General features: G+C 38.7%; 1 protein-coding gene across 7 annotated transcripts in view; it reads left to right on the forward strand.

Annotated features, from left to right (window-relative positions):
• LOC101429690 (zinc finger protein 596-like) overlaps window positions 1–12,468 on the forward strand; it is a 114,921-nt gene that overhangs the window by 60,331 nt on the left and 42,122 nt on the right. The window lies entirely within an intron of this gene.

Consider the following 12,468-nt stretch of genomic DNA (forward strand, 5'->3'; position numbering starts at 1 on the left):
CTCTTGGCCCAAGGTGATGTCTTACTTCCAGATTTCAGCTTCCATGGTTTTCCTCTTGAAGTCATTTCCCCTTTAATCTCTCCTTTCCATATCCCTTTTATTCCAGGCTGACAGTAGTTTTGTTCATACAACTCTCTCAAAAAGTCTGTTGATTTAGCATGCAGGAAGCATGGTGTTATTGGAATACCATACAATTCCTAGCCTCTGGAAATCAAACTTCCAGAAAAAAGTGCCCCATTGGAGGACTTAACTCATCTTGTAACTTGTAAATCAGGATTGAAGAAGCAAGACATATGGAAAGTCTTACTGTCTGATGGCTTGGACCTCTGCTTCCTGCTAGGAATTTCCAGAGTTAGTTTTTGTTTTCTTTTTGTGTGACAGTTCAGTCCTCAGTTTATCTCTTGTCTAGCATTTTGCTATAAGTTGCACACAGCAGCCAAGCCACATTATCTGGATTTACTTTGGAAATTCCTTCAGCTAAATGACCAGGCTCACCATTTTCAAATTCTGCCTTCTATAAAACACCAGGAGTTGATCTTGCTAAATTCTCTGCAACTTTAAAACACAGATTGCCTTTCCTCCAGTTTCCAATAATAGTTTCATTGTTTACTTCTAAGGCATTGATAAAAAGTCTCTTTAGCATCCGTATTGTTATTAACAGTCTCTTCAAAATGATCTAGGTCTTTTCCATCAAAGCACCTCACAGTTTATCCAAAAAATACCTTTTACCCATTTATAAAACCATTCCAGCATTTTGGTAATTGCAAAAGCACTTCCCCACTCCTTGGTACCAAATTCTGTATTATATTCAGCTTAAGGGATACTGATGCAAAATACCAGAAATCTGCTAGATGTTATAAACAGTATTTATTTGGGGTAGGAGCCTACAGATACCAGGCCATAAAGCATAAGTTACTTCCCTCACCAAAGTCTGTTTTCAGGTGTTGGAGCAAGATGGCTGCTGATGTCTGTGAGGGTTCAGGTGTCCTGGGTTTCTCCCTTCCAGGGTCTTGGTTCTCTCTGGTTCACAGTTCCTTTCTTCCCAGGGCTTGATTCTTCCTGGGCTCAGGGTTCCTCTCCCTGTGGCTGGCTTCTCTTTCCTCTGTGAACTTACTTCCTGGGGCTCCAGCTTAAGGCATCAGCATCAAATCCAACATCAAAAACCCTTAACTCTCCTTTGCCATGTCTTTTATCTGTGAGGCCCCACAGATAAAAGGGTGGGGACTCAATGCCCTACTGGCACAAGAGATTTTCATAATTACTTAATCAAGTAAACCTATGAATCCAGTATAATCTAATATGCCCAGAGGAGAAGATCAGTTTACAAACACAATCCAATATTTCTTTTAAGAATTCATCAATAATATCAAACTGGTACAGTGAACATCGAGAATTTAGCAGTGGGTGTTGCTGGACTTACAGACTGAAGGTCATGGGTTGAACTATATCAAAGTTGGAATATGTTTCATCAAATAATAGGATGTGTAGTTTTTTTACATATAAAACAAATTTTGTAAATTTTTACAAAACTAAAAATTAAGTATATTTGCTTAGATTTACTTGATAGAAGTTTTGTAAATGATATTTAAACTGCAAAGTATATCACTGTACATTAAAACAGAACTTCATAGGTTTTGTTACTTGAAGTAGACTAAACATCTGTGGAATGTTTATGTCTCAAAAAAAGGGTTAAAGAAAAATGAATTAACCAAAAATATATTTCTTCTCCAGTCCTTCTCATTGAAAACCAAGTGTTTATTTTGTATGAAAAAAAATTACAGAATACTGCTCACAGGAACAATTTGCCATTTTCACTGAGTAATTATTGTTCATATACTATAATGTTATTTTACATTTATCTTGTCTACTCCAACTCTTTTTTGGTTACTATTTTCATGGAATACCATTTTCCAACTTTCACTTTTAAACTGGCATATCCTTATGCCTGAGGTGGGTCTGTTGTAGACACCATATAGATTGGCTTATATTTTTTTACCCATTCTATCAGTCAATGTTTTTTGATTGGGGAGTTCAATCCATGAATATTTAGTGTTATTAATGTAAATGCATTACTTCCTTTATCCATTTTGTATTTCAACTTTTGTTGTCATATCGTTGTATTATCTGTCTTCTTCTTCTTTAGTTTACCTATCCTAAGTATCTTCCTTTCTAAATTCTTTTTTCAAATCTCTCGCCCTTTTTCCTTTCAAGCTGCAATAGTCCCTTTAGTATCTCCTATAAAGCTGGTCTCTTGGTAACATATTCTCTCAGTTTTTGTTTGTAAAGAATTTGAACTCACCCTTATTTCTGAAGGAAAGCTTTGCTGGATACAGAATTCTTGGATGGCAGTTTTCTCTTCCCTTAAATACATCGTACCACTTTCTTCTCTCCTCCATGTTTTCTGATGAGAGGTTGGCACATAATCTTGAGTTTCCCTTGTATGTGCTACTTTGCTTCTCTCTTTTTTTTCTCTTGTCTTTATTTTTTTAATGTTACATTAAAAAAATATGAGGTCCCCATATACCTGCTACACCCTGCACCCTACTCCTCCCCCCATAACAACAACCTCCTCCATCATCATGAGACATTCATTGCATTTCGTGAATACATCTCTGAGCACCGCTGCATCTCATGATCAGTGGTCCACACTGTAGCCCAGTCTCCCACAGTCCACCCAGTGGGCCATGGGAGGACATACAATGTCCAGTAACTGTCCCTGCAGCACCACCCAGGACAACTCCAACCCCCAGAAAAGCCCCCACATCACATCTCTTCCTCCTACTTCTTACCCCCAGCAGCCACCATGGCCACTTTCTCCACACCAATGCCACATTTTCTTCAATTACTACTAATCACAATAGTTGATGAATAGAATATCAGTAAGTCCACTCTAATCCGTACTCTATTCCTCCATCCTGTGGACCTTAGAATGGTTGTGTCCACTCCACATCTATATCAAGAGGGGGCTTAGATTCCACATGGATGCTGGATGCAATTCTCCTGCTTTCAGTTTTAGGCACGCTTGGCTCCCTGGTGTGGTGATTGACCTTCTTCACTTCCATGTTAGCTGAGTGGGGTAAGTCCAATAAACGAGAGTGTAGGAGTTGCAAGTCTGTTGAGGCTCAGGGCCTGGCTATCACATGGTCAGTCCAGAGATTCAGGTCCCCTGGGTATATATTAAACCCCAGCACCAACTACAGTTCTGGTAAAAGTACCCAGAGAGGCTTGTGGACAAAGATCACATCCGAGTCCAGCTCCGTCACACAGAAACACAAACTCCAAAGTAGAACCAACTGACATGACACTGAACTCCATCGGGCATGACCGTAGACCTGTGGGTCTCTGTAGCCCTCAGAAGAACAAATACCTGTGCTTGTATCTACTTTATCTGTCTGTGGGATTCTGCTCAGGTGTGCATAAGGGCAATCCCTCTGATAACCTCCCGGCTCTTTTTGGAGACTCATACACATGTAAACTCCTTTCCATTTCCCCCTTTTGTTCTGGTCAGAAAGCATTTTTAACGCCTGTTATTATATGTAGACAGAGATATTCTGGTGGACCAAGTTGAACCTTTTATTCAAGGTCATTTTCTAGTTACATCATCAAATGTACTTGGTAGTAATCCCACAGCTCCAGGGAAGATCATCCCCAGGAGTCATGTCCCACGCTGGGGGGAAGGCAACACATTTACATGCTGAGTTACCTTCAAAACTGGCCACATTTGAGCAACACGGAGGCTCTCAGGAGGTAACTCTTAGGCACCCTGCAGCTCTAGGCCTCGTTCTTATTTCAGGTGCACAGGCTTACAAGCATAGTCATTAGTATCAAGGGTTCATTGTTCGGCCTTCCTTCTTTTTTGGTCTTTGCCGTTGCACTTGGGGGATTGTTACTGTTCCTTTAGGGGCTGTGATAGAGCTCCCCTGGATAGGAACTCAGCACTCCTTCAGTTGTTGTTTTTAATTGTAACCACTATGAAAATATTCAAACATTTTTATGTACCCTGGATATATGCCCTGGGGAACTCCCTGCCAACCATATCTCCCCTGTCAATAACATCCCACACTAGTATTCCTCCCCTGCCATTGTTGATCTCTGTGATCCAAAACTTCTTAAAAAATGAAGCCCAATATATTGCCAGGTTCCATTAATAGTAAAATGGAATATAGTGATGAGTTTAATGGTTAGATATAGAATACATATTAATTTAGAAAAATTAAGGTAAAAATAAATTGGGGTATCAAAAAATTAAAAAATGCAAAAGCTTTGTTTTTGACGTTTTGCATTCCATCACTGCAATAAGTGTTGCCCTATTTGCAAATTGACAAGGCAACTTCTTCCGTCTTTTCCTCATTGTCTATGTCCTTTCTTTTTTTTTGTTTTTTTCCCTAATTATTAAGCTTATCTTGACAAAAGTTTTAGATCACAGTAATTCATATATACAATATACAGTACTCCCACGTATCCAACATAAAACCCTTTTCCCTTCCACAGCAATGATCTTTTTACATTTTCATACTATGTTTACTGAAACTGATGTATGGATATTGAGACAATAGCTTTCAAACAAGGTAACATTTGGGTTTACATTGAGGTTTATATTTTACACTATACAATTTTCTAAAGTTTTAGTTATCTTATGTTTTACATTATGATTTACATTTTAGCCTATCAGCCCCTGTATATTTTTTGGTGTAATTTAGCATGTCTTATATCCATCCTTGCGTAATCTTGTGGAAAACTTCTATTGCCCACACAGTTACATTGATTCCATCTATTCAATACCTCTCTCCCCCTCCCCTTAGGACCCACAGTGACAGTCAATCTTCATTGATTGAAGGGCCATGTTCAGAGATACTTGCAACAGTGTTGAGGGCTTGACATGCTCAACTGCCCTAATGCATTAGGAGCCACCATTTCTCTAGAGAGATACAATTTCCTCTATTTGAGAACATCAATCCTCCCCAGGATGTGGGCATACCTTCACTCTCATTATATGGGTCTGGATCCAATGGTAAAACCCACTATGGCAAAATGAGCACTCACACACTCTCTCGGAGCCTGTCCTTTGTGGATTATCCCCTTTAAGCATCTTAAGCAGGTAACCTTCCTTATTATATTTTTGAGAAAGTTTTCTCAGCATTACACTCTCAACCAAATACCTGATAATCTCCAATGTTTGTATGTTGCCCACCCTCCCCCCAATTTCTTGGTCAGTATTACCCATCCTCCCATCCCTAGCCCCCCTCAAGCCCGTAAAACCCCACCCAAAGTTAACCCTGTTCCCCCATTTTATCCCTTCCTTGTACAAATACTTCCAGCTTATCATAGATTTCACCCACGTAGGTGTCAGTTTACATCCTTCCTCTAACCCCCAATTTCCTTTAAGCCTATCATCCAGTCTGTAGCTCTCTGAGGCAGTTTGGTTTACTTATTTCATATCATTAAGGTCCTGTAGTATTTGTTCTTCAATGCCTGGGTTGCTTCACTCAACATAAGGTTCTCAAGATTCATCCATGTTATCACATGTGTTTGTAGTGTATTCGTTCTTAAAACTGAGTAGTATTCCATTGTATTATATACCACATTTTATTTATCCATTCCTCTGTTGATGGACATTTGGGTTGATTCCAACTTTTGGTAATAGTGAACAATGCTGCTATGAACATTGGTGTACATATATCAGTTTGTGTCCTTGTTTTCAGTTCTTCTGGGTATATACCCAGCAGTGGAATTGCTGGGCCATATCGCAAATCTATGGCTAGTTTTTTGAGAAACCACCAAATTGTCCTCCAGAATGGCTGTATCCTTCTGCATTCCCACCAGCAGTGGATGAGTATTCCCATTCCTCCACATCCTCTCCAGCATTTGTAGTCTTCTATTTTTTTCATAGCTGCCAATCTTATGGGAGTAAGATGGTATCTCATTGTAGTTTTGATTTGCATTTCCCTAATAGCTAGAGATTTGGAGCATTTTTTCATATGCTTTTTAGCCATTTGTATTTCTTCTTCGGAGAATTGTCTGTTCAAATCTTTTTCCCATTTTTTAAAAATGGGTTGTCTTTTTATTTTCATGATATAGGAGTTCTTTATATATGCAGGTTATATGTCCCCTGTCAGATATATGGTTACCAAATATTTTCTCCCATTGTGTACTCTCTCTTTTCACTTGCTTGACAAACCCCTTTGAGGTGCAGAAGGCTTTAATTCTGAGGAAGTCCCATTTATCTGTTTGTTCTTTTGCTGCTGGTGCTTTTGATGTGAAGTTCATGAAGCCATTTCCTATTACAAGGTCCTGTAGATGCTTCCCTACACTGCTTTCCAAAGTCTTTATGGTCTTGGCTCTTATATTTAGGTCTTTGATCCATCTTGAGTTGATTTTTGTATAAGGTGTGTGTTGGTAATCCTCTTTCATTCTTTTACATATGGATATCCAGTTCTCCAGGCACCATTTGTTGAATAGGCCATTCTCTCCAAGTTGAGAGGGTTTGGTAGCTTTATCGAATATTATATGGCTATATATATGAGGATCTATATCAGAACTCTCAATTTGGTTCCATCGGACTGTGTGTCTCTCTTTGTGCCAATACCGTGCTGTTTTCACTACTGTAGCTTTGTATTATGTTTTGAAGTCGGGTGGTGTGATTCATCCAATTTCGTTTTTCGTTTTCACTATGTCTTTGGCTATTTGGGGCCTCTTTCCTTTCCAAATAAATTTCATAGCTTGTTTTTCTAGTTCCTTAAAGAATGCTGTATTGATTTTTATTGGGATTGCATTGAATGTGTAGATCAGTTTTGGTAGGATAGACATCTTAATAATATTTAGTCTTCCTATCCATGAACAGGGAATATTCTTCCATTTATTTCGGTTTTCTTTGATTTCATTGAACACTGTTGTGTAGTTCTCTGTGTATAAGTTTTTTGCATCTTTACTTAAATTTATTCCTAGGTGTTTGATTTTCTTATTCACTATTGTAAATGGTATTTGTTTCTTGGTTTCCTCCTGAGCTTGCTCATTATTGGTGCACAGAAATGCTATTGATTTTTGCACATTGATCTTATCACCTAGACTTTACTAAACTTATTTATGAGTTCTAGAAGCTGTGTTTTAGACCTCTCAGGGTTTTCTATGTATAAGATCATGTCATCTGCAAATAATGAAATTTTGAGTTCTTCCTTTCCAATTTGAATGCCTTTTATATCTGGTTCTTGCCTCAGTGCTTGAGCAAGTACTTCTAAGACAATGTTAAATAGAAGAGGTGATAGTGGGCATCCTTGTCTTGTTCCTGATCTTAGAGGGAAGGATTTTAGGATTTCACCATTATATAATTGGCTGTGGGTTTTTCATATTTACTCTTTATCATGTTCAGAAAATTTCCTTGTATTCCAATCTTTTGCAGTGTTTTTATCAAGAAAGGGTGCTGTATTTTGTCAAATGCTTTTTCTGCATCTATAGATATAATCATGTGAATTTTTTCCTTCAATTTGTTTATATGGTGTGTTACATTGGTTGGTTTTCTTATGTTGAACCATCCTTGCATACCCGGAATGAATCCCACTTGGTCATGGTGTATAATTCGTGTAATGTGTTGTTGAATACAGTTAGCATGTATTTTGTTGAGGATTTTTGCATCTAGGTTCATTAGAGAAATTGGTGTGTAATTTTCCTTTCTTGTGGTGTCTTTGCTTGGCTTTGGTACTAGGGTAATGTTGGCACCATAGAATGAGTTAGGTAATGTTCCTTCTGTTTCGATTTTTTGGTAGAGTTTCAGCAAGATTGGCGTTAGTTCTTTCCCGAAGGTTTTGTAGAATTCACCTATGAAGCCATCTGGCCCTGGGTTTTCATTAGTTTGGAGGTTTTTAATGACTGATTCTATCTCTTTACTTGTGTTTGCTTTGTTGAGATTGTCAATTTCTTCTTTCATCAATATAGTCTGCTTATGTATTTCTAGGAATTTGTGCATTTCCTCTGAATGTCATTTTTGTTGGAATATAGTTTTCCAAAGTAGCCTTTTATGGTAGTCTTTATTTCTGTGGGGTCAGTGGTGATATCTCCTCTCTCATTTCTTATTTTGTTTATTTGCATCTTCTCTCTTTTTTTCTTTGTTAGTCTAGCTAAGGGTTTGTCAATTTTATTGATCTTCTCAAAGAACCAGCTCTTGGTTTTGTTTATCTTTTCAAGTGCTTTCTTATTTTCTATTTCATTTAGTTCCGCTCTTATCTTTTTTATTTCTTTCTTCTTCCTGTGGGGTTACTTTGTCATTTTTTTACTAATTCCTCCAAATGTGCAGTTAGTTCTTCAATTTTTGCTCTTTCTTCTTTTTTGATGTATGAATTTAAGTCTATAAATTTCCCTCTCAGTACTGCTTTTGCTGCGTCCCATAAATTTTGGTATGTTGTGTTATCATTTTCATTAGTTTCAATTAGTTATTAATTTCTTTTGAGATTTCCTCTGTGACTCACTGTTTTTCTAAGAATATGCTGTTTAATTTCCATATCTTGGTGTGAAATCTGAGCCTCTGGCCCTTACAGATTTCCAGCTTCACTCAACTGTGGTCCGAGATATTATTTTGTATGATTTCGATATTTCTGAATTCATTGAGCCTTTTTTTGTGGCCTAGTATATGGTCTGTCTTGGGGAATGATCCATGTGCACTTGAGAAAAATGTATATCCTGCTGTGTTTGGGTGTAATGATCTGTATATGTCTATTAGCTTCTACTCCTCTTATATACTGTTCAAAGCTTTTGTTTCTTTATTGATTCTCTTTTCAGATGTTCTGTCCAAAGTTGATAGTGGTATATTAAAATCTCCCACTATAATTGTAGAGGCATCTATTCTTTCACTTAGTTTTTCCAGTATTTGCCTCACTTATTCGGAGGCGCCCTTGTTAGGAGCATAAGTATTTATGATTGTTTGTTCTTCTTGAAAGATTATCCCTTTCACTAATATGTAGTATCCATCTTTGTCTCTCATAATTGTTTCACATTTAAAGTCTATTTTGACTGATATTAATATAGCTACTCCTGCCTTTTTTTGGTCATTGTTTGCTTGTAAGATTGTTTTCCAGCCCTTCACTTTCAACATCCTTGAATCCCTGGGTCTAAGATGTGTTTCTTGTAGACAGCATATATATAGGTCATATTTCCTTATCCACTCTTCCAGTCTGAATCTTTCGGTAGGTGAGTTTAATCTTTTGACATTCCGTGTTATTACTTTCAAAAAATTATTGATGTTAGCCATATTTTGTTTGGAGTTGTGTTTGTCATATTTTGTTTGTTTATTTCCTTCTCTTTTTGTCTTTTTTGTTGCTCTTATACTCTCCTCCAATTCTGCATCTCCTGTTTTTTTCTTTCTTCCTGCAGAACTCCCTTTAGTATTTCTTGAAGGGCAAGGTTGTTGTTGGCATTCCCTTTCATTTCTGTTTATCTGTGAATCTTTTGGCCTCTCTATCATTTTTGAGTCCTACCTTATTTGGGTAGAGTATTCTTGGTTGGAAATTTTTTTCTTTTAGTACCTTGCCTATATCATACCACTGCCTTCTTGCCTCCATGGTTTCAGATGAGAAATCAGCACTTAATCTTATGGAGCCTCCCTTGTATGTGATGGTTCTCTTTTCTCATGTAAGTTGTGTAGAGTTATAGCAGTAAATATAGTACATATAATGAGACAGTCAACTGAATATGGGGAATAATATAGTATGAATTAAAAGGCCAGTGTTTTCATGAGAGAGCCAAAGAGAAAAGAAAGACAATAATATCAAGAGTGGATAAAAGACAGAAAACAGGACAAAGGTATTAGAAATAAAACGTCAGAAAATTTGGGGACCAAAGAAAGGGAGGTGGATTGTAAGAGAAACAGTAGATGATGGAGGATAGAAAGATGTAGGGGAAAGGGCCTAGTGTAGGTGGCCAAAATCAATACACACAGGAAAGAGGAAATGGATGATGAGGAAACACAGTAAATGTGAAGCGCTCCCTGCAGCACCTATATATAAAGAAAATAAAATAAAAAAGAAGAAAAAGAGAAAAGAGAAAAAAAGAAGAGAAGGAAAAAGGGGGGGGGCAAAGAAAAGGGGGATAAACAAGCACAAAAACGAAAAGAGAAAAAAAACTTAATAAATGAAAAAGTACCTTGGGGGATAAACAGGAGAAAAGACCAGGAGACAATGCAATATTAGCCACCACGACAAAACAAAACAAAACAAAAGAACCAACGTTTCAAGCTAGGAATCCTCTTTGCAGTTGAACAATATGCTTAGGGATCTGACCTTCCCCTTTTCTTCATTCCTTACTTCTCTCTCTTCCAGGGCAGCAGGAAAGTAGGAGATTCAAGTAGGTCATTGTTGAACCCACTCAACACAGAAGACTATGACTCTTTATTTCCAGCGTGAGAGCACCTACACCTCACCAGAAACCCCAGATATGCCATTGGAATCTTGGATAGCACCTCCTATAGTCCCTCTCCCTTAGGTGTGCTTGGGAACGTCTACTTGATTTTCTGACTCCACCTTCTCCCAGAACAAGTTTCCTATCCCAGGACATTTAGGTAAATTGGGCTTTCTCAGCAGATTCACCCCTGCTTTCTTCCCAGACTCTCCCCAAGTCAGCTAGTACACTACTCTAAGGTCAAGGAGAAAAAAAACAAACAAACAAAAAACAAAAAATGGGGAGGGCTAGGGTAATCAAAGACCTCAGACAGACCTCAGAGCATGGTGGATTTGGGGATGGGAAGTCCGTGATATTGCAGATTCAAGGCATGTGAGTCTCTGGAGTGTGGGCCACTAGGGTTTAGGGGACAGAGACTTGGGCACCACGTATCCAGTTAACATGGGGCCTGGGAACACTGCAGCACCACAAAGCCTTCAGGGATCACAGCGGCCAGGCCACCAGCCCTAGGGGAGAGGTCCTGCCCACAACCTCTGACCTCCGCGTCAGAAACCCAAAATTCCACCTCTCATAAGAATCTCTTCTGTCACTGTTTCACCAAATCGACATCCAGACACCTCCTGCCCTACAAGCCCCTGAAACAGCCCACTCAGGGTTTGGGAACACCGCAGCACAACAAAGATTTCAGGGATAGCCGGCACAGGGCTGCCAGCCCTAGGGGGAGGGGTTCCACCTACATCTTCTGACCTCCATGTCAAAAACCCAAAATTCCACCTCTCAGAAGAATCTCCTCTGTCACTGTCTCACCAAATCGACATCCAGACACTTCCCACCCTGCAAGCCCCCGAAACAACCCGCTCAGGGCTTGGGAAATCCCCAGCACAACAAAGCCTTCAGGAATCGTGGCAGCTGGGCAGCCAGCCCCAGGGGGAAGGATCCCACCCACAACCTCCAACCTCCATGCAAGACACCCAAAATTCTACCTCTTGCAAGAATCTCCTCTGTCACTGTCCCACCAAATCGTTGTCCAGACACCTGCCCTGCAAGCACCCGAAACAGCCTGGTCCAGCTGGACTCCGACCCTATCAGACGTTTGTTTGCAGGAGAGATTATGTGCTGCACTTACTCAGATGCCATCTTGCCCCACCTCCTGCTTTTCTCTTGCTGCTTTCAGAGTCCTCTATCACTGGCATTTGTAATTTTGAATATTAGATGTCTCAGGATAGGTCTATTCAGATATATTCTCTTTTGAGTGCATTGTCCTTCTTGGATATTGATGTTTATGTCGTTCATAAGGGTTGGGAAGTTTTCAGTCATTATTTATTCAGATATTCTTTCTGACCTTGTATATTCTCTTCTTCTGGGACACCAATAATGTGAATGCATTTTGTGTTGTCAGCCAATTTTCTGAGCTTGTATTCCATTTTTTCCATTCTCTAGTCTTTCTCTTCTGTATTTTCAAGTTCAGATTTTCTGCCTCTGAAATTGCTAGTTCTGTCTTCAAGCGTTTCAAATTTGCTCTTATGTGCCTCTAGTGCATTTTAAATCTCATCCATCATGTCCTTCATTCCCATAATGTCTGTTACTTTTCTTTGTAGGCTTTCACATTGTTCTTTATGCTCTCCCAGTGTCTTCTTAATATCCTTTCTTACTCTAGTGATATTTTCTAGAAATTCTTTGAGGTGATTTAGGAGATTTTTGTTATTATCACTGTTTGTCTTAAATTCTGCATCTCTCCATGATATTTGGTTTTTCTTTTGGCTGGGCTATCTCTTTCTGTTTCCTAGTATGGCCTTTAATTTCTATAATTTTTTTTGATGTCTAGGAATGTGAATAAGTTGTTGAATTTACTCTCATGGCTTATTTCTTTCCCTTGCCTTTTTTAGTCTTTTCACAGCTCTTCTTTGATATTTGGTTCAACTTATTCTCAGTCTTTAAAATTGCCTAGCTCACTCTGTTGCACAATGAATAGCACATAGGACTTCTAAAATTGCCTTAAGTGTTCATTATCAGGCCAGCAAGACACTAGTGAAGAGCAGCTTTTTTCCCAGGGGTTGGATACAGAGATTGTGAATAGTATTTGTC

The sequence above is a fragment of the Dasypus novemcinctus genome, chromosome 6 (assembly GCF_030445035.2).
Source record: "Dasypus novemcinctus isolate mDasNov1 chromosome 6, mDasNov1.1.hap2, whole genome shotgun sequence".
Taxonomy (NCBI): domain Eukaryota; kingdom Metazoa; phylum Chordata; class Mammalia; order Cingulata; family Dasypodidae; genus Dasypus; species Dasypus novemcinctus.